The sequence below is a fragment of the Dipodomys spectabilis genome, unplaced genomic scaffold (genome assembly GCF_019054845.1).
Source record: "Dipodomys spectabilis isolate Male_0828 unplaced genomic scaffold, ASM1905484v1 ptg000175l, whole genome shotgun sequence".
Taxonomy (NCBI): domain Eukaryota; kingdom Metazoa; phylum Chordata; class Mammalia; order Rodentia; family Heteromyidae; genus Dipodomys; species Dipodomys spectabilis.
In genome coordinates, this window is record NW_024870852.1 from 1,750,395 (window position 1) to 1,771,594 (window position 21,200).

The following is a 21,200-nucleotide window of genomic DNA, read 5'->3' on the forward strand; positions in this document are numbered from 1 at the left end:
ACCATATATAATCAGGCTCCTAATCTCTTCTTTATTATAAAACAAACCATTGATCCCACTCCCCCCTCCGGAAGTTTACCCTTTTAACAGTAAATGTAGAAAGAAGTATCACTATACTTACTGAGATTCTCCTTTCTGTTCTAAACCCAAACCCTTCCAGCTTTTAGCCTTACTGTCCTACTGAAAGTTATTCATGGTCTCAATGTTACTAAATGAATTGGTTAATTGTAATTTAATGAATAAGCATCATTTGATTATAGTCCTTTTTAAACCATCATCTATAGATTGACTGTGGACTTTTCAAGAATACAGACTTGCCAGGCACTGGTGGCTCACACCTATAATCCTAGCTTCTCAGGAGGCTGAGATCTGAGGATCACAGTTCAAAGCCAGCCCGGGCAGGAAAGTCCGTGAGACTGTTATCTCCAATAAACCACTAGAAAACCAGAAGTGCGCTGTAGCTCAAGTGGTAGAGTACTTGCCTTGAGCTGAAGAGCTGAGGAATAGCGCCCAAGCCCAGAGTTCAAACCCCACAACTGAAAAAAAGAAAGAAGGAAGGAAGAAAGAAAGAAAGAAAGAAAGAAAGAAAGAAAGAAAGAAAGAAAGAAAGAAAGAAAGAAAGAAAGAAAGAAAGAAAGAAAAGAAAAGAATACCAACTCATCCTTCTCACTAGCAAATAAATTAAAAAGAAAAATAAGATGCTGTCTAATTTGAGGATCCTGTTGAATAATGTAGTTCCTAGAAATGGTCACCATTTCATGGTTCAACATTTTTGGTGTGGTAAGCTACTACAAAGTGAAGTCAAATTGAAGGGTCATGACATCCTCACTCTAAAGAACTTTACAGGAGAAGAACTTAAATATCTGCTATGGCTATCTGCTAATCTAGAATTCAGGATAAAACAGAAAGGAGAATATTTGCCTTTAGTGCAAGGAACGTCCTTAGGCAAGATCTTTGAGCAAAGAAGCACTCAAGATTATCCACAGAAACAGGCTTTGCTCTGCTGGGTGGACACTTATTGTCTTACCACGTAAGACATTCATTTGAGTGTGAATGAAAGTCTCACAGACACAGCCTGTGTGTTGTCTGGTATGACAGATGCAGTATTGGCTCGAGTGTATAGACAATCAGATCTGAATACTCTGGCTAAAGAACCATCTATCTCAATTGTCAATGAACTGTCACACTTGTATCATCCTATCTAGATCCTGGCTAATTACCTTACACTCCAGGAACACTACAGCTTTCCCAAAGGTCTTACCCTCAGCTGGATAAGGGATGGACACAACATCCTGCACTCCATCAGGATGAGTGCAGCAAAATTTGGGATGCACCTTCAAGCAGCTACTCCAAAGGGTTATGAGCCAGATCCTAATGTAACCAAGCTGGCAGAGCAGTATGCCAAAGAGAATAGTGCCAAACTGTAGCTGACAAATGATCCATTGGAAGCAGCAAATGGAGCCATTGCACAATTACAGACACTTGGATAAGTATGGGACAAAGGAAGAAGAGAAGAAAAAGAAGCTCCAGGATTTCCAAGGTTACCAGGTTACAATGATGACTGCTAAAGTTGCTGCCCCTGACTGGACATTTTTTCACAGCTTGCCCAGAAAGCCAGAAGAAGTAGATGATGAGGTATTTTATTCTCCATGATCATTCCTAGAGGCAGAACACAGAAAATGGACAATCATGGATGTCCTGGTGTCTCTGCTGACAGATTCCTCACCTACAAACCAGAAGCCAACATTTTGATACTGTGATGCTTATCGAGAGAAAACAATGTGCTTTGGTATCAGAATGAATCATTGTATGTGGAAAAGAGAATTTCCCCTATAAATAAAAAAATGAAAAAAAACCACCTCATCTACATTTTGCTTCTAGGATCTCGCTTGGTTTCTCTTCCTCCATAGTCATTCCAGTCAAAGTTTCTGGTTCCTACTACTCTTTAGAACGTATCATCATCTCACTGCTGAGGCTTAATTTTTAAGATTTTGCTCTATTACATTCACTTTCTTGATGATCTCAAAAAGCCATATTGATTCTAACATTTATAAGTCTGAACCATTGGCAGAACTCTCAATGTATATGTTCAAAATCAGTAGGATGATCATTCTCTACTAGGTATCAAATGGACATGAGAATTTAACATATTCAAAATGGTTAAGGCAAGAACAATATTAGGGATGGGTTGTACTCTGAGATTGTATGGGATATTCAGATAGATATTGATAAGGTAAAGAGTCTGAAAAATCCAAGGCTACTAGATTTGACACAGCAGGTAGAGAAGGGAGCTTTGTACTAGCTACTGTGATTGTTTCTGATTACCCTGGATGAAATAAGTTGCTGCTAACAATGGTGATGGGAATTGATTTATGAACACATCCATCTGTTGGACACTTGTCTGTCAGCATTTCTTTGACCAAAAGTCATTGAACAGTGGAAAACAGGCAACCTAAAAAAAGAAAAAAAAACAGGGAACCATATATTGCACAAATAAAACTTTGAGTAATCTTATGTGATTTTTTTTCGGTCGTGGGGCTTGAACTCTGGGACTGGGCGCTGTCCCTCAGCTCTTCAGCTCAAGGCAAGCACTCTGCCACTTGAGCTACAGTGCCACTTCTGGTTTTCTGGTGGTTTATTGGAGATAAGAGTCTCACAGACTTTTCTGCCCAGGCTGGCTTTGAACCACGATCCTCAGATCTCAGCCTTCTGAGTAGCTAGGATTATAGGCATGAGCCACCAGCACCCAGCTCCTATATGATTTAAACAAAAAACCTCCTAGATTATATGGTACAGTTATGGCCAATGGTAAGAGTAATATGCAGTGAAATTATTAATGGTGCTGATCTATTCAGATGATAGGAAGCAAGATTGTTGCAGAGAAAACACATAGTGCTGTCATTGAGGGCACGCACTAACAAAAGAGGTTTTGGTGAAAACTTTTTGTCTCTTCATAGCTAGTGTTTACTATAATTTGGATTGCTCTCTGACCCAGGAAGCTAGTTTTGTACAAACACCAATGGTCCCCTTGTGTTCTGGCTCCTCATTGTGTTTCTTCAATGGAGAGCATTGACTTTGATAGACGATAGAAAGGAGAGGGAACAGAGCTCACTCTGAGGTCAGCCAAAATGACGATGGTCCTGTTTTTCCCAAGAAACACTTTTTTCTATATAACTCTCTCCTCTGTAGGTTCTGGAATTCTAGTCTTCCCTTGTGCTTTGGAGTGTAATCATGGTAAGAGTTACTCACCCATTGTCACTACACCATTCTTGTGGTTACTCTATAACCTACCCACGCTTGGCAATTTCCTTTGCAAAAAAAAGTTTTCCAGTTGAATTATAAAAATTTAAATGTGCTACCTGTTGAAACACCAACTGATATTTCTCTGGGTTTAGACTACTATCATTCCTACCAGAATAAATACAACAGTTTTATCAATGGCTTCACTTCTTTATTTCTTGACTACACCTAGTCTCAAAATAGCAGCCACGGGAATCTTGCAAAAAACAAAAAGATGACACTACCAAATTGTTTAATAAAACCCTTTCCAAAGCTTCTCCATTCACTCAGAGTAAATGCCCAAAGTCTTCTCATTTATCTACAAGGTCCGGCGTGACCCACTCCCTCTGACCTTCCTATTCACTTCCTTTAACTACACCCAGCCAGGAGAAGCTCTGCCAGCATTCCTGACGTGTGCCGGTTGCTTGTGCATGCAATACTTGCCCATCTATGTCTGCATGGTTCTCCCCCGCCTCTTTTATGTCATCACTCAAACGTGCTCTCATATACCCTCTCTGGCTCATGATAGTCAACATTGCAATCCTCCTCCACATTACTAATTCTTCTTTTTCATTTATCCTTTTCCTAATCCACAGATTGTATACTTAATCATTCATTCCTAATCCTTTAATTTTTTTGTTTCTATGTTTTTTATTGTAAAAATAGTGTAGAGAGGGGTTACAGTTACATGAGTAAGGTAATGAGTACATTGTTACCTCCTCCTTTGTTTTTCCCCTCCCCTTCCTTCCCTCCCCACTTCCCCAACTCCCCCATCTTCCCCCAAGATGTAAACTTTGTTTTTATATAGTGTGTCCTAATCCTTTCAGATTTATTCAAATACTGATTGTGCAACAAATCTATTTGAATTAAATGTTAAGAGGAAAAGCCAACATAATCTGACTCAAACACTGAGTGCGCATCTAATCTATCTGAATTAAATATTAAGCATCTTATTTGTGAGTCGTGAAGAAACATATAGGTGGCAACTTCTTTAAAAAAAAAAAAAAAAAAAAACAACAAAAAATATGACCTGGTTCAAGTAGCTCATGCCTGTAAGCCTAGTTACTCAGGAGGCTAAAATCTGAGGATAGTAGTTCAAAGCAGATCCTGGCAGGAAATTCCTTGACACTCTTATCTTCAATTAACCATCAAAATGCCAGAAGTGGAGCTGTGGCTCAAGTAGCAGAGTGCTAACCTTGACCAAAAAGAAAAAAAAAAACTCAGAAACAGTACCCAAGTAGAGAGTTCAAGCCCCAGGACCAACACACACACACACACACACACACACACACACACACACACACACTAGCATTAGTCTATTTGATCATCTACATTAGGGATTAAAATGTTCACTAAATCACCTATTTTCCAAATATCAAATCCTCTAACTAAAAAAATAACTTATACTATGGTTTAGGCTGAGAAAGTGATAAGAGCCTGAGTTAAAATGTAATTTTACAAAAGGAGTCAAGATTATTTTAACAACTGAAATCTTTGAAGGGAAATATCCAGTCTTCTGTTATAAATCCTACCCTTACACTATAAAAAGAACTGTAAAAATGCTTATGAAATAAATTATCACAAGATGGATAGCTTATAAATATTTCAAATTAAATGTTTCAACTTAAGAATACTCCTCTGTAGTCTCTTTTATCCCTCTTACCAAAAGGATTATTGCTAGTATGAGAGAATTACACTAACGCCTGTGTTTGCCAATTGTAGCAAAAGGTTATGTTATCAGAATTGTTAAATATTTCAAATTTAATTTGTTTCAGAAGGATGACTATGGCTCTGTAAGGAAAACTAGATAGTTGGGTAACTGACCCTGACTTCATGCAACTGTCACAGTATCTGTAAACTGTAGGCTGTAACTTTATCCCTAACTTTCTCCATTTTGACTGAGTTCATATTATTGGCAAGTATTTTAAAAATAAAAAATAGTAAACTTTTTCATATTCAGAAAGAAAAGGTATATGTATCAGTCCATCAGTCCATCAAACACTTTCCGGAAGTATAATACATCTGCAAGAGCAAGTACTCCAATACTTCACTTATGACATTTCTCCAGCATATGAACTATATTTTTTTGCTGTTTAGTGTTTTCAGAGCTATTATGAGAGAATTATGTGTATTTCCAGTGCCCTTTTTTCAAGTAAATAAGTTAACATTTACAATAGGAAAATGACCATGTCATATTTTGAACTATTCATATGTCACAGATTGAAAACTACAGAAAGTTGACAGTTCTTATGTCTGTAAGAAAGAATTTCACTCTAACAAGTAAAAAAGTCATACTCTTTATTTGCCAAAAATGCATTTAGCACTTAGCAGGAGTTTGTCATTATGGGTGGAAAATGTTAACATCTAAGATATGAGAGATATAATTATAAATCAATATCAGATAGCTTATTTTAAAAAGTTCTAGTAATCCATGAAGTGGTAATTAAACTGGATATTTTTTTCTTCTAATATCCTTTTTTGCATGTTTTTTATTGTAAAAATGCTGTACAGAGGGGTTACAGTTACATGAGCAAGGTAATGAGCACATTTCCTATCAGCATTGTTGCCTCCTCCTTTGTTTTCCCCTTACCATCTTCCCTCCCACCTCTACAACTACCTGCCCCCCACCAAAGTTGTAAAGTTTGTTTTCAACATACAAAACACTATGTAAACTGGATAAATTTTTAACCTTCTGATTCGGAAATGATCAAAGAGCTTTATGTAGAGTAGACTATATAAGTCCATGATCCATTAAAGCAATGTTTTCAACACAGTATCACTGTGATAAAGGTATAGATTTCTGAGATACCTATAAAGAGGAAATAGACCATGTTCTACTAATAAAGGCCACCTGGATTTTCAATCTGATTCCACATTGATAGCCTAGATAGCTATATTTCTGGTTGTGCATGTTTCTAAATGTAACCCTGAGATGATAGATCTAGTAATAGAACATTCTTCCATTACCATTCAACCACTGGTAATAGTAAATAAATCACTAGTTATTAGTCATAGTTATTCTAATGAGAAAATGCATCTACTAGTCTTTAGAAACATAAAATTTCATCTTCATCTTTCAATAATGATGTGTACTTATCATTCTTTTCATGTGCATTTTTAGATAATATTGATACTAACCTGGGCACCCGTGGCTCATGCCTATAATCCTAGCTACTCAGGAGGCTGAGATCTGAGGATCATGGTTCAAAGCCAGCTCAGGCAGGACAAGTCCATGAGACTCTTATCTCCAATAAACCACTAGAAAACTGGAAGTGGTGCTGTGGCTCAAGTGGTAGAGCGCTAGCCTTGAGCTAAAGAGCTGATGGATTGCACCCAGGCCCAGAGTTCAAGCCTGACCAAAAAAAAAAGGTAAATAAATAAATAATAAATAAAAATAGATAGTATCAATACCAAACCCCTTTATGTATAGTTCTTGGTGGTAGCTTAGGTTTGGGGATAGGTGGTCCTGGAAGATTGCGGGGGGGGGGGGGGGGGGGGGAATGGGGAGGTTACTTCCCTGAAGACTTTATTGTAGAATTCATCCTCCCAAAAAAGGTGGAAAAGAGGAAGAAATGGCTCTTTGAAAACTATAGATAAGAAGTGTAATTTTGTGGCTATACAGCTCTATTTTAGAATATCTACTGTCCATACCTTATACAAAGATGAAACATTTGTTTAAGCATTCTCAGGAAGCTGAGGAAAGGGGTTTTCCCAACTCCTCCCCCATGTCCCAGCCCCACATTTATATGTTGACAATAACTCGGTTCCTAAGATCTTAATTACAAAACCAACGATTTCTGCTTTATCTAGTACCAATCTTTGCTTCAAAAAACTTAACTTTCTCATTTAAAAAAATCTCAGAAAATTTAAGAGAGTGATTAAATAGTTCTTTAAAATAGCACTTTTATTAGTTTACTGTAAAGACATAAAAATACATGGCTTAATATTTCCTTCATATATATGTAGTTTAAAAGTACTCTGAGAAAAAATACTATATTTAGTCAAATATGTTTAAGTTTTATCAAAGGATACCTGAGAAAAACATCTGGAGGTGTTAGCCAAGCCCAATATCTTTCTATAACAGATAATCTTTCACCTACCAAATATAAATTTTAAAAGATATAAAAATGTTCATCTCTGCTGGGCCCCATTGTTTGTGTATGTCATCCCCAGAAACACTAGGAATCACAAATAGGAGCATCAAAACTAATGCCAGCCTGGGCATAAAGCAAGGCCCTACCTTAAAATTAATCAATGGAAAAAGGGGCTATAAGCATGGTTCATGTGGTAGAGTACTGCCTAGCAAGTACAAGGCAGTAAGTTCAACCCTTAGAAGCACCAAAACCAGCAGCAAAAATGGTTAATATTTTGCAAAGGATAAAATATGTTTAAACCTATCATAATCAGGCATTCATCATACAGTAAATATTGACGTTCATCCACGGTGAACACAGATTTCACAGACATTCAATGACACTGAACATCCATATAAATAGAGCTCAAATTCTGCCTTTAAGGCACTTTCAGTTTCACGTATTTAAAGAAAAATGAATCATGCTCAAATTATAGCTATCTTACAATACACAGGCATCAAGATCAAATGCACGCTAGCTACTCCAAGATCCTGATGATTTTAGTGGTTAGTACTTCAGACTGGTAAGCCATCATAATTCTCAAAGTGAGTATTACCATGGGGAGATAAAGCATTAATATAAATTACTATAAGTAATTCACTACAAGATCCACCTTTTTGCATTTTCTTATTCTTTTCTTCCTTCCTCCTTTCTTCCCCCCTTTTTCTCTCCCTCTCTCCCTCCTTCCATCCCTTCCTCCCTCCCTCCCTCCCTCTCTTCTTCCTTCCTTTATTTTTGGTATTATCCAAGAACTAAGACAAATATACTTATCTCTGTGTATGTCTGGGACTTAAATATTCTAAATCTTGGCCTATCTACTCCAACTATATGCAAGAGCAAAAATATATAATAATGAGATATGCAAGAGCAAAAATAAAATAAATCTGAAAGCACTAATTGGAAAAAAATACAGCTTCATTTTACAAAGCTTATTTGAGCAAGACAGAGTACTAGAATGTGGTAGCATTCCAGAGTGAAAATAGTTCACCCTGTCCCCATTTCCAACATGGTAAGTTATATTTATAATCAGAAAACAGGAAATGGCATGAAGGGATTATCTGTTTGGTGAAGTTCCACATTTGACTTATTTGGGAAAATTCTGGCAGACTTTAGCCTGGGATTGAATAGAAGTTAACTGGTAGGGTTAACTGGGACTCAGTTGTTTATTTATTAGAGAAACTTTTTAGGTTACTATTTGTTTATGCATCCACATTACAGTTTATTATGGAGGGAGGCCCACTTGGGGAAAAACTTTAACACCCAAATACAGAGATAGATAGGTTTAGGCCAGTGTTAACTGGTGTTCACAGTACCCTGGGCAATGGTTCTCAAAGTTTGAAGAATAACAACATTTCTAAATGTGTTCATACAGAAGTGGGCTAGGTTCCTCAATGTGCGGTGACATCTGAGTCAATGTCTGCGAATCACTAACCTAAAGTTGATATTTAACCGAGCCTGATATTAGCTATGAAATATTTTCTACTGAAGTTCCAGCACTATATTGATATCTATATAAGAAGTGAATAAACTAAGCCTCATTTTAAAGGATCAATTTAAAAACAACCTGGATTTAACTGCTCATGTGGCACCTCTGCTCAAAAGAAAAAAATAATATTAAGTATCTGTCACAATAAAAGACATGCAATGCATGCAATATCTTAATATATGAGTGAGATAATAAACACATACTTGAAGAAACTGGGTTTGGGAAGCAATAGCACATCATCTTAAGAGTCAGTCTCCCTGTTATTCCCTGCATAAATTCCACATATTATTTTTAATTAGGAAGGAAGAAAGGAAAAATAAAATAACGAAAAATATGTGTGAACAAGTTTCCAATAAAAAAATTTCTGTGAAAACAAAAGATTTGACCTCCCCAAAATTGAAAATTTCGGTGATTAGAATAAAACACCATTAGGAAAAAATCAAAAGCACAAGAAGTGAAGTATAGGATGGCTTATTATTCTTCCTTAACACAATTTTTTTTCTAACCTTTTTAATTTGGGACAACTTCTTGAAAGAGTTGCTTACTTTTTCCTGCCTTCTTTCAATCCTGAAGTCACACAAATCCTTTCTTAGTTACACTCCAACAGTGTGTCTCAAGTGTTAACTTGTATCAGAATTCCCTGCAAGACTTGAAAAGGGGGAACTTCTTTCTATGTTTCTGATTCAGCAACTGTGAAATGGGCCCAAGATCCTGTATTTCAGTCAGGCTTCCAGAGTATGTGATATATGGACCATGTTTTGAGAACCACTGTCCTACAGAATATTTTGGTCTTATGCTAACAGGGCTTTAGTAACCGACCATTCCAGTGATCCAATATCTATCCTCATTTTACTTACTCTCTGTCAGCATCATCTGTCATACATTTCCCTTCCTCCTCTTTTGAAACTTGAGTTTCCATGGCATTATTTTCCAATTATATTGTCCACAAGGAAATACTCTCACTGATATACCTACCATATTGTTCCCTCTGGAATGTAAGCCCTATTTGTCACATAACCCTAGGATCTTTTTTAAATCACTTCCTCTTCTCACTCCTTTGATGTTCTCACATTTGATGGCTTCCAAATCTTCATAATTCATGAATTACTTTACCTCTATTCTTTTGCATAGATTGTTTCTTACCCCTTTCAGCCTGGTGCAGTTGTTATTTATCCTTCAAGACTCAGCTCAAATAATAACCTCCATTGAGAAAAAATCCTTCTTGAAGGGTTTAGGGCTCTCTATCACTTCTCAGAATATTATAAATAACTTATTATAGCTTTCAAGAGATTTAAAACCAATTATATGCCAAAATCATTATATACCAATCCCATTAACTCATCATAGGATTAGTTCATATGCAAAGTACTAGTCTAGACTTTACTCAAAGGCACTGACAATGTTTAACAAATGAATCAATACATCAAGAGTGCCTAACACTACAGGTATGACTACAATATTTAGATCCAAAATTTAGGGTAAAACCACTTTCAGACCCATCCTGCTTCTAATAACTAATAAAATCATTTAGGAATGTGCCCTGCACAACAATGTGCTTAAGAAGGCATTTGATAAGTAAGTATCAGATGAGATGATAATGTAGGTAACGTTTTTCTCTCTTCTGTATCTGGTGCATCTTTAAATAAAAGCATCAGGATCTACTGGAAGCTTTTTTTTTTTTTTTAATAAATTCAGGATCCAGGGCCTTACCCAAGATGCTGAGTAAGATTGGCCACCTGATTTATGTACACAGAGAGGTTTACAGTTTTATACCACTTCTGTCCCATTATCATTAACAGAAGGGAAAAATTAACTCTCTGTAGATCCATTAACAATACTCAAAGAAGGGAAAGGTACGTTTCATTTATATTAGGTTCTAACTCTTTTTTTTTTTTTTTTGTCTGTCATGGGGCTTGAACGTTGTCCCTCAGCTCTTCAGCTCAAGGTGAGCGCTCTACCACTTGAGCTACAGTGCCACTTCCGGTTTTCTGGTGGTTTATTGGGGATCAGAGTTTTTCACACTTTCCTGCCCGGGCTGGCTTTGAACTGTGATCTTCAGATCTCAGCTTCCTGAGCAGCTAGGATTAGTGAGCCACCGACACCCGGCCAACTCTTATTTTTATAAACTATCTCCACAGCTGCAAGTTTTCAACTCAGCAGGTCAAAATATCTTCTATATATGTATGTGGTAAGCTGGAGAGAAAATATTTCCATTGGAAAACTGATAGCAATTATTTTGATGAGGGCTAGCTCTTTGTTGACTGAATCTAAAAGGTGGTAGTAATTCTGCAGTTAGAATACAAATACACATAGCTAGCTATAAATATATACATTTAGATTAATATATTAATTGTACAAAGGGGTTTCATTGTGATACTTCCATATATGCATATAATGTATTCAATCATATTAACTCCCGTTGTGCTTGTAGTAAGAACTTAAAAGCCTCTATCTTAAAACTTAATATATGTATGTGAAAATGGAGCCAAGTAACTTGAGTGGGGTTTGTGATAGATGTAGGAGAATGATGAAAGTAGTCACATTGTCAAGATGAATTGACATGTTGAACTGAAACTTATATAAGTACTTAAACAATAAGTTTTTTGATAACCTTTTAAAAAAAAAAGAACCCCTACAAATTGAGATCCCTTATTTTAACAGTAGGGAATTCCAAAAGGTTCTACTCAGCTACCCAGTAGCCACCTGTTCCTAGAGGTTCAGAGGGATGACATATACACATATGCATGACATATACACAGTATACACATATAAATTATGTGTATGGTAGAAGTTAGTGACAAAATGGAAATCTGAAATAATATCCTGTTTCTAAAGAGCTTAGTTAAAATAGCTTCAGACTCCCAAAAGCTTACATAATAAGAAAAATTGTTTTCTGTATGTATATCCTGAGTTACCTTCTCAGTAATAGTAACTGACTACAAAAGTCCATTCTTCAAATAGCCTTCTTGTTCATTCCTATTTTTATGCTTATGTTGGATTTAGTCCTTGCCATAACTGGTTATTTCACTGTTGAGATGATTTCATTTTGGGGCCAGGCAAGGTGACACACACTTGTATTCCCAGCTACCGAGGAAGTAGAAATAAGAGGGTCATGGTTTGAAGTCAATCCAGACAAAAGCTAGTGAGACTGTACCTCAAATACAAGTGGTACAAACAGCAAGAGAAAAACCCTCAGATCTTGTCTAAAAAAAAAACTAAAAACAAAAGGATTGTGGACATCATTCACGTGGTAGCTCACTTACCTAGCAAGTCTATGGCCCTAAATTCAATCTCCATTACTGCCAATAATAATAATAATAGTAACAATAATTGTTTTATTATGTGATTACTAAAGCGATCATCCTAAGATAGGATAAAATCAATGCTACTGGCACTGTTGTTTTATTATCACTGACTCTATTGGTGCTCTGTAGAGTTCTCTTCCTATCATAGTGGTGCCTGACTGATAACTTGGATTAGATGAGGATGTGTAGTCCAATTGTATATTAAATAGCTGTTAAGCTCAATAGTTTTCCTTTTTGAGAATAAAATGTCCTTTAAAAACTATTCGAAACTACTGCCTACAGACTCTCAGTTCTAGAAAAGTAAAATTTTAATTTCATCAAGTGAGTTTCAGGTCTTTTGTGATTTGTCTTCTGCTTTCTCTGCCCAACTTTAGCTTGACTCACCAGTGCACATCCTGTGTTCCAGCTTCCCAGACTTCCTTCAATTTCTAAAGTAAGCCTTGTGCTTGTGTGCTGTTCAGACTTGTAATTGCTCTTCTCTGTGTCCATTTGCTTTTCATGATTATATCATTGAAAAGGGTCATACAACCTATCACTTTATGAAGGAAGTAACTCTAGTGCTTCTCTCTACCCCTTGTCTCATTTTTAGCAGCAACTCAATATGTACTAGAGATCAACCTTACATGTGTCTACATGCCTGCTGGATCTCTGCCCAATAGTAGCTCCAGCTACACTTACAGTGCTGGAGGAAATCCTCCACAAAATGGACAGGATCTAGTGGAAACATGTTCTAGTTCTCTATATTCTAAACAAAACAATTCTAGTAGACATTGTGTCCATTTTTCAGGTAACCTTTGATCTTCTAAAGAACAAACTTTTATAAGATACACACAGCATTATATTTCCCTCTCTGTCTTGACTGTACTCTCCAATATTTGGGATCTTGTCACACAATTTGCTCCCAAACTTTTGTCTCAGGTTCTGCTTTTATTTGAAAATAAACTGACAAACTGAAATAACTCCTTTTTCAGTGTAACTGCCCCTGCGAACATGAAATTCTCTTCCTCCAGCCACCACGTCCATGTAGGCTGATGCATTTCTGTACTTCTTTTTTTTCCTACTATGGAACTTTATATAAATCTGAGCTGTTTCCTTCACCGCAGCAGGCACCAGAATACTCCAGCCCCTCCTCTAGCCCCTTACAAAGTCACCATGTAGACGATCATCTGATACTGGCATGCTAGGGTCTTTGATGTCACTGGGCTTAATGGGCACTGTGATTTACTCTGGAACTAGCCTTTTCCTCCAGGCTCCTTTACCTCTGCCACACCAATCCTTCACATTACTGCCCAGGTAGAGCAGCCGTCCTAGGTGGCACTCATGCTTGCTGTCCTAGAAGCACCTTGTTCATACCCTGGGCCTCTAGGCTACTCCAGTGCTCAGGTGCCTAGGAAGGATTGTTTCCCAATTCAGTGGAACAGTGGTTCAGTTTAAACCTTTCTCACATACTTGATCCTAAGGTTTAGGCAAATGATGGGCCCAGTCAAGAGTTACCACTTTCTGTTTAAAGTCATTACTCTCCTTAATGTTCTTAAATGACTACATTTTCTTAATTACATAAGTGCATTCTCTTTCTCAACCCCGGATTACTTGTGTGGCTCAGAAAGGTCACTTAACTCCTCCAAGCTTTATGTTGTTGTTGTGATGGTTGTTGTTGTTTTAGTGCCAATACTGGGGTTTGAACTGAGGGCCCCAAGCTCTCATTTATCTTTTTCACTCAAGGCTAGTGCTGTACGGTTGAACCACATTTCTACTTCTAGATTTCGCTAGGCCATTGGAGATAAGAGTCAAGTTTTTTGTATTTATCTGCCTGGGCTGGCTTCAAACCTTGATCCTCACATCTCAGCCTCCTGACTAAATAGAATTACAGTTATAAGTCACCAGTGCCCAGCTGGCATTTTTATTTATAAAAGCGAAATAATTGTTTTTTGCTTGTGAGAAGAAGAAGCTAGCAAAGATACTCATTATTATTATATAATTATCTCAAATTTTCTTAGAGATCTTGGCTGGGATATCTAGTTATTACTATCTCACTACCTGACTTCAAACTTATACTAGAGTTCTATGTCAAAGGCACTCTACATACACCCATAGTATCCTCATTTAGTCCCTGACTAATGCTTGCATCCTTTGCCTATGTTAGGCAAACATAAATGCATAAATATAATTGCTGACATTGATTTGTCCCACCCCTCAAAAAAAAAAGCCTATCACAAGGGTACAAGTATGTAACTCCTAATAAAGGATGTGAGAATTATGGATATCAAGTCAGGCTTTTGTGTGCAAGAGTTACAACATTCTCATATTTAGACATCAAACAAGACTTCCACTTTGTACAAAGCAAAGGAACCGGAAAACATAGAGCACTCAGCATGAGTGCACTGGCTCCAACAGGTCAGGAGACTGCTTCTTCAGAAGATGAAAATACTCTGTGCTTCCTGAGTTTCAGGAAGGACACCAGTCCATCTTGGCAACATAAAGCTCTGCTTTGCTTTTTTTTTTTTTACAGCATGTCTCATATCCACACAAACAGTTCTTGGATTTAAATAGGAGAAAGCCATATAAGAAAATTTATACAATAGACTTAAAGGTTTGGAGAAAGGAGTTAGTAGGAGTTTTTATGTATCCATCCTAGTTCATTTACTTATGTCTGTTGTAGGAAACTTGTTCTAAGCTCTGTTTGGTTGCAAAACTATTTGTTTGGCAGAATAGCTTTGTGTATAAAATATTTGGTGAATCAGACTCTCAATATGCAACTGTAAAGCATAAAAGAAGTAAAGAAGTAAAGAAATGATAAAGGGCTCGATGATTACTGTTATTTATAGGAAACATTTTATGATGAACAGTTCAAATCTACAAAAAAAAATCATATAGTAAGTCATCCTGTCCCATCTGCCCATAGTTTCAGGTATCAATGTAAGTACCAAGACCAATGCACTGTTAACATCTTAAGCATGTTACATTTAAGCCATACAAAGCTTAGTCAAGCCTGGCAACCCTGTGTTTGGTATTTTCTAGCTCATAATTCTCCCCCTCCTCCTGCTACTGCTGCTGTTTGTAGTCAGTATAAACTCCCAAAGGGAAAAATAAGCTAAAAACTATGTGAGTGTGTGGGTGTTTTCCCATGCATTCTATTTGTTTATCCGCATAGTCCAGTCCCAAGGGAAATTAAAAAAGGAGGAAAAAAAAGCTAGTTTCACTGTAGAAGATCCAAAGAACTCTGCATTTTACAAGCTCTGGGTCATTAATCCTTATAGGTACTTCCCTATGACATCAGTTAGTGGGAAGTGTTATTATCCCTATTTCACAGATGAAGAAACTGAGGGGTTTTATGATTATATGTCTCATCCAAAGCCAAACTGTGTTGGCAAGAGAATCAAGGCCTGCCAATAAAGCCGTTGGTTTAACCTCTAGACCTATTTTGTTCAGCAGGAAGATGTGAATGACACAAAAGTGAGGGGTTTTTTTAAGTATTGATAAATAGATAAGGTACTTTGAAGAACAGGTCCTATTTAGGTCAATGTGTCCAAAAATGCTATTCCAACTAGTAATGATTTTTAAAAGAATGCATCCATTAGCTGGTTTATATCCTTTTCATACTAAGTCTTAGAAACTGGCAAATATTAAGACATTTACAGAGCATCTTAATTTGGGATGGCCACATTTCAAGCACCATATAGTAATATATGACTACTCATGCTCCAATCATGGCTTCTGTTCTCCTAAGAATATGCTTCCCCCACTACAGAGCTTAGTCACGATGTGTCCATACCTCCTTTTAACTGCATATAACACCTTTAATTTTGCTTTAATATTTCTTTGGTCCAGGCTAATGAAACTAGCTTAAATGAAAACCATGAATTAAGCCCCTTGGAAAGATAAATTCTACTTTCATGAGAAAAGGAACACAACCAAACCAAAAAGCTCATATATTTAAAAAGAGCACATAAAATATTCCTTTATTGAATTTCAGTAAAGTAATACCACCGTATTTTTATGTTTTTCTGTCCACCCATATACCTACCTATCTACCTATGTGTGAATGCTCACTCCCAAAGAAACAATAAGAATACTCTACAGGTAGAAAGATGAATAGAAAAAATATTTTAAAACTTTAGGAAGACAGAAAAGGAGCCCAGTTACTAAATTAATGACCCATTTGAGGAGGCAAAAGTAGTTTTAAAATTTATTGAATACTCCTGTTACTCCAGTCATTTTCAGAAAAATAAGTCTAGAATTGATATTCATATACAAGGTCTGCCAATGAACAACATAAGTATTACTAACTTACAAGTTTACATTCATCACTAATCAAGCAAGAATTTTGTCTGATTATTCTTTGGAATCATTTTGATATTATGGCTTCAGTCTGTTATGCAGCCTGTCCTCCACACCTCCTTCTTGGTTAAGACACTCTTGTGCCAAGTAAATCTATTGGACTACTTTTCAAGAATTCTGGCATGAAGTACAATGCATATGCCCATGAGTAGCATGCTAAAAATGTCTTTACACAAAGACTTGGTACTTTGCTATGTTATCAAGCCAGACTACCAATGAAAATATCAACTCTACTACAGAAAGCTCAGCCAATGAGATAAGGAATAAATGCTTCTCACTCATATCACTCCTGCTTTCTTCCAGACTATCAGATCATCCAAGTTTTCAAATAGGCTTTTTCAAACTTTCTCTGATACAAATTCATTCCAATTCTGGAACCTTAGACATTATCTTAGAAGGCATTAGATAAATAGCTAAGCAAGAATTACTCCTTCCTAGAAGGAATAGCAAACTGACAAACCATCATGGTTATTTTGTATTTGGAAATAATAAACAAATTCTCTGTTTTTTAAAGCACATATTGATATAAAGCTATGAAAAATTTGAAGGAGTATGCACTTATTGGATGAAAATGGTGAATTAGTGAATTAGAAACTTTTCACCAAAAAAACATTTCAATAGGAGCTTCTCTTCCTCCCACACACAGTTCATAATCTGAGAATAAATATAAAAGGTCATTCCAACAGGTTAGGATATCAAGCAGGTTCTCTAACTCTTGGGCATCTGAGTTGCAAATCTCTCTAGTAGCATAAAACTTATATTCAAGCCACCAGGTCCACACAAAGAGACTGCCAAGCTGCTAGCTAGTAAAAGATTCCCAAAGTCTCATGTAGTTCCTGAGAGCTGGTTAATTCGGTATAGAATCATCTAAGCACTTACATGTCCCAGTAGATTACAGTATAATTACATTGAGGAGAGAGAAAAATAATTGCTTGTGACTTACACTGTGGTTGAGAACACATAAATAATCATGTATGCACTATGTAATAGCATGTGATCATTTGACCACCGGTGTGCCATAGCTACTTCATATTTAGAAGACCAAGCAGTAACCACAGAAGAATAAAAAAGCACTTGTGGGTTTTTGCAAACTGAAATTTAAAGACCCAAAGCCCTGACAACTATACATTGCCTTTTCAGAGGAATGCCTCAGGAAAAATTATAGAGACCCCAACCTGCATTCATGTCAAAAGCAAAAAATGAGTAATGTGTTAAGGGTTGCATATTAGTCATTAATGACCTGCACATTTCAGTTTGGCTTGCACCATTTGACCCTGATTTCCCAGGCCCCAACATGTGTTCTCCACAAGTTGTAAATAAAACTCTACAATATGTACAATCTCAAAATAAACTAGACTTGGTATCTGAGAGAGTATTCTTAATTTTAAAATTATTTACTGTTTAATTCATATCATAGTATACATTGCTAATAACAAATCCTAATTCATTTCAATAACAATTCCTTCATCTCATTTACATTTTCCCCCTTTTTGTTGGTTGTAGGGCTTGAACTCAGGGTCTGGCACTGTCACTGAGCTTTTTTGCTCAAGGCTAGCACTCTACCACTTTGAGCCATGGCTCCACTTCTAGTTTTCTGGTGATTACTTGGAGATACATGTCTCACAGACTTTCCTACCCGGACTGGGTTTGAACCATGATTCTCAAGTCTCAGCTTCCTGAGTAGCTAGAATTACAGGCATGAGCCACCAGCACCCAGCGTCATTTACAAGTTTTTTTGATTAAGAAAAAACAAGTTCTATATCCAGACAACAATCTGCTCTTTTAAGATGCTTTGCTAGTTATGAGTAATGTATGCATAATTCACCAGCAACATAAAATTGCCTAAAGTTTTAAGGATTTTTTTAATGTATATCTTTTTGCATAATTCCTTCCAGATTTAAGAGTATTGTTGTTTGATCTTCTTTCATAAGATCTTGTTGAAATTGGTAAAATCTGCGAATAACTCTGATATTAGGAACTTTGGAAGACCAACTTAAAGTCATTTTTGATAAGATATCAAATCTATTACTTAAAAATAATGACCATTTAATTATAGGGAAACTGAATTATTTTAGAACTGGTAACAATTTTGTAGTTGTTGTTGTTGTTGTTGGCCATGGGGCCTGAACTCTGGACCTGGGCACTGTCCCTCAGGTCTTCAGTTCAAAGCTAGCGCTCTACCACTTGAGCCACAGAGCCACTTTGGGCTTTTTCTGCTTATGTGGTGCTGAGGAATAGGACCCAGGGCCTCATGCATGCAAGGCAAGCACTCTACACTGTGATACCTTCCCAGCCCCGGTAACAAAAATTTCTACAAGATAATTTAGCTTAATTTTTTTCTAATGAAAGTTGCTATAGGAAATCAATGTTTCAGAAATTAATGTCTCAGATTAAGAAGGTAATATCGATTAGTTTCAAAATTACATAGTTGTAGAAAAATAAAAATAACCATAAACAGCCTTAATATCTTAAAGTATTGCTCAATATAAGAGGAGATTACAATACTTTTCCAGCTATAAGACTTTTTGTTATGTGATGAAGCTTATGAAATCCTCTCAGAGTAATAGTGTTTATGAAATACTTCATTAAAAATGCTTAGGCATTAAAAAATCTAATTCTATGAATAGAGTTTGAAAAATCTTACTTGTGGCATAGTCTAACACATAGTCTTGGTTCATGAATTATTATATGCCTATTAAATTTAAGAGAGTATATTTACTGTTATAATATTTTAAAGCATTGTGACTATCACAAAATATGAAAATATTTGTCTTGAGCCTGTGGTTGATTGCTCACATTCATTACTGAAAAAAATTGTTGTATTTGAGATGAGAATAAATAAGTAATTTTTCCCCATTCTAATTCTCAGGTATCTTCATACACTTTAATGTATGTATCCACATACACTTTAGGAATTGTGGCTCTGAGGTTGCTGGAGATCCTGCCATTGTACTATCTTCTAAACTATATTAAATGCATAACTTTGGGATACAGTTTTATTATCACCATTAGTGAGATTTCAAAAAAAGTACAGAACTGTTTAAATATTGTATGGAAATATTAGGAATGAACATATTACACCAGGATCCACACAGATAATTATTTCATTATCCAAAGCAACATAGTAGCTTATATATATATATATATATATATATATAAAAAGCCTATATTTCATACATATAAATGGTATGTTGAGTTGTAAAATAGTACAGAGATGGACTTTTTTCATACCTGCATTCCCTTTATATCTACAAGGGCATTATTCTGAATGATCCTTATCTGATACACTCATCTTAAAATCTATGCTAATTTGAAATGAAAACTACTAGCTAATATTGACTCAGTCCTTTTTTACCTATTCCATCAGCCTGGTTTGCTAATTTAACCAGCTTAAGATAAAGATGTTTCCTTTATGTTTCAATATTCCTTGACAACGTATAAAATAATGACAAATGCATTTCTCATCTAATTTTCATCATTATAGACATACAACGGCAGTGCCGATTGACTGAACTTTCTGAAACCCCTAAAAGATGTAAAATACTGTCTGCTCATCTGGCTAAGCTCGTTGGCATGTGAAGAGAAACTCCCATTCCCATATATATGTAGCTCCTCCCATGGGAGACTTTCTCATGAAACTTCTAAGTGCCCATCTCTCAATGTTTATGCCATTATTATTTATTGAGCTCTGAGAAGTGGTTCTCAGCGCGCACACAGCAGAGAGGAACAAGCTCGCAATTTTAATAAGGCCCACAAGATAATTAAGACATACAATTTCTTCTTCTAATGCCAGGCCAGAAGGACATTTTTCAGCTTGTAATATGAGTGACTAACAGCTTTCATGTTTGAATTTATACATGGCTATAAAATATATTTTGACTTTTTTTTAACCAGCCCTTTCATTTGCCTTCATTTCCTCAGGCAAAAATGAAGCATCCCACATAATGTTTCATTTTTTTTTTTAAAAAAAAAAGCAGTGGGGGGAGAGCTTTAGAAAGATTACAGCTTCATCTTTATTTTTTGCAAATGTATCCTGAATATTATATGCATATTCACTCACTTGCTCATGAAAATAAAACAAAATTGCATCTTAGAACACATCCACTTGCCAGGCGCTGGTGGCTCATGCCTACAATCAATCCTAGCTATTCAGGAGACTGAGATCAGAGGATCAAAGTTCAAAGCCAGCCTGGACAGAAAAGTCCTGGGAAACTCTTATCTCTAATTAACCACTCAAAAACCAGAAGTGGAGCTGTGGCTCAAAGTGGTAGAATGCTAGCCTTGAGCAAAAGAGATCAAGCACAGCTCCCCTCCCTCCCCCAACACACAAAGAATACCTCCACTTATTTGTAGACTCCAGGCCCTTTTGAGGTAAGGAGTTAAAATGACTAACTTCATTTTATAGATTCAGTCTTGTAATCTATATGATTCCAGAGTTCTCACATTTATAGATCCATGGGTTCGTTGAGGATCGTAAGATGGCCCTAGAAAATCCATTTACTCAAGGAAGGTGAATATAGTTTGCCCTGTAACACTTACACAAACATGAGTTGACATAGAGTTGCAGAAGACTCTTACAGAAACACTAGAGAAAAGTGTGAGGTGGGAGAAATTTTCAGCTTTGCCGCATCAAAGAAACTCCACAGAGATAATTGCATC

General features: G+C 36.4%; 1 pseudogene; it reads left to right on the forward strand.

Annotated features, from left to right (window-relative positions):
- The first annotated feature begins 698 nt into the window (after positions 1-698).
- On the forward strand, positions 699-1,752 carry LOC122120536 (annotated as a pseudogene).
- Positions 1,753-21,200: the final 19,448 nt, after the last annotated feature.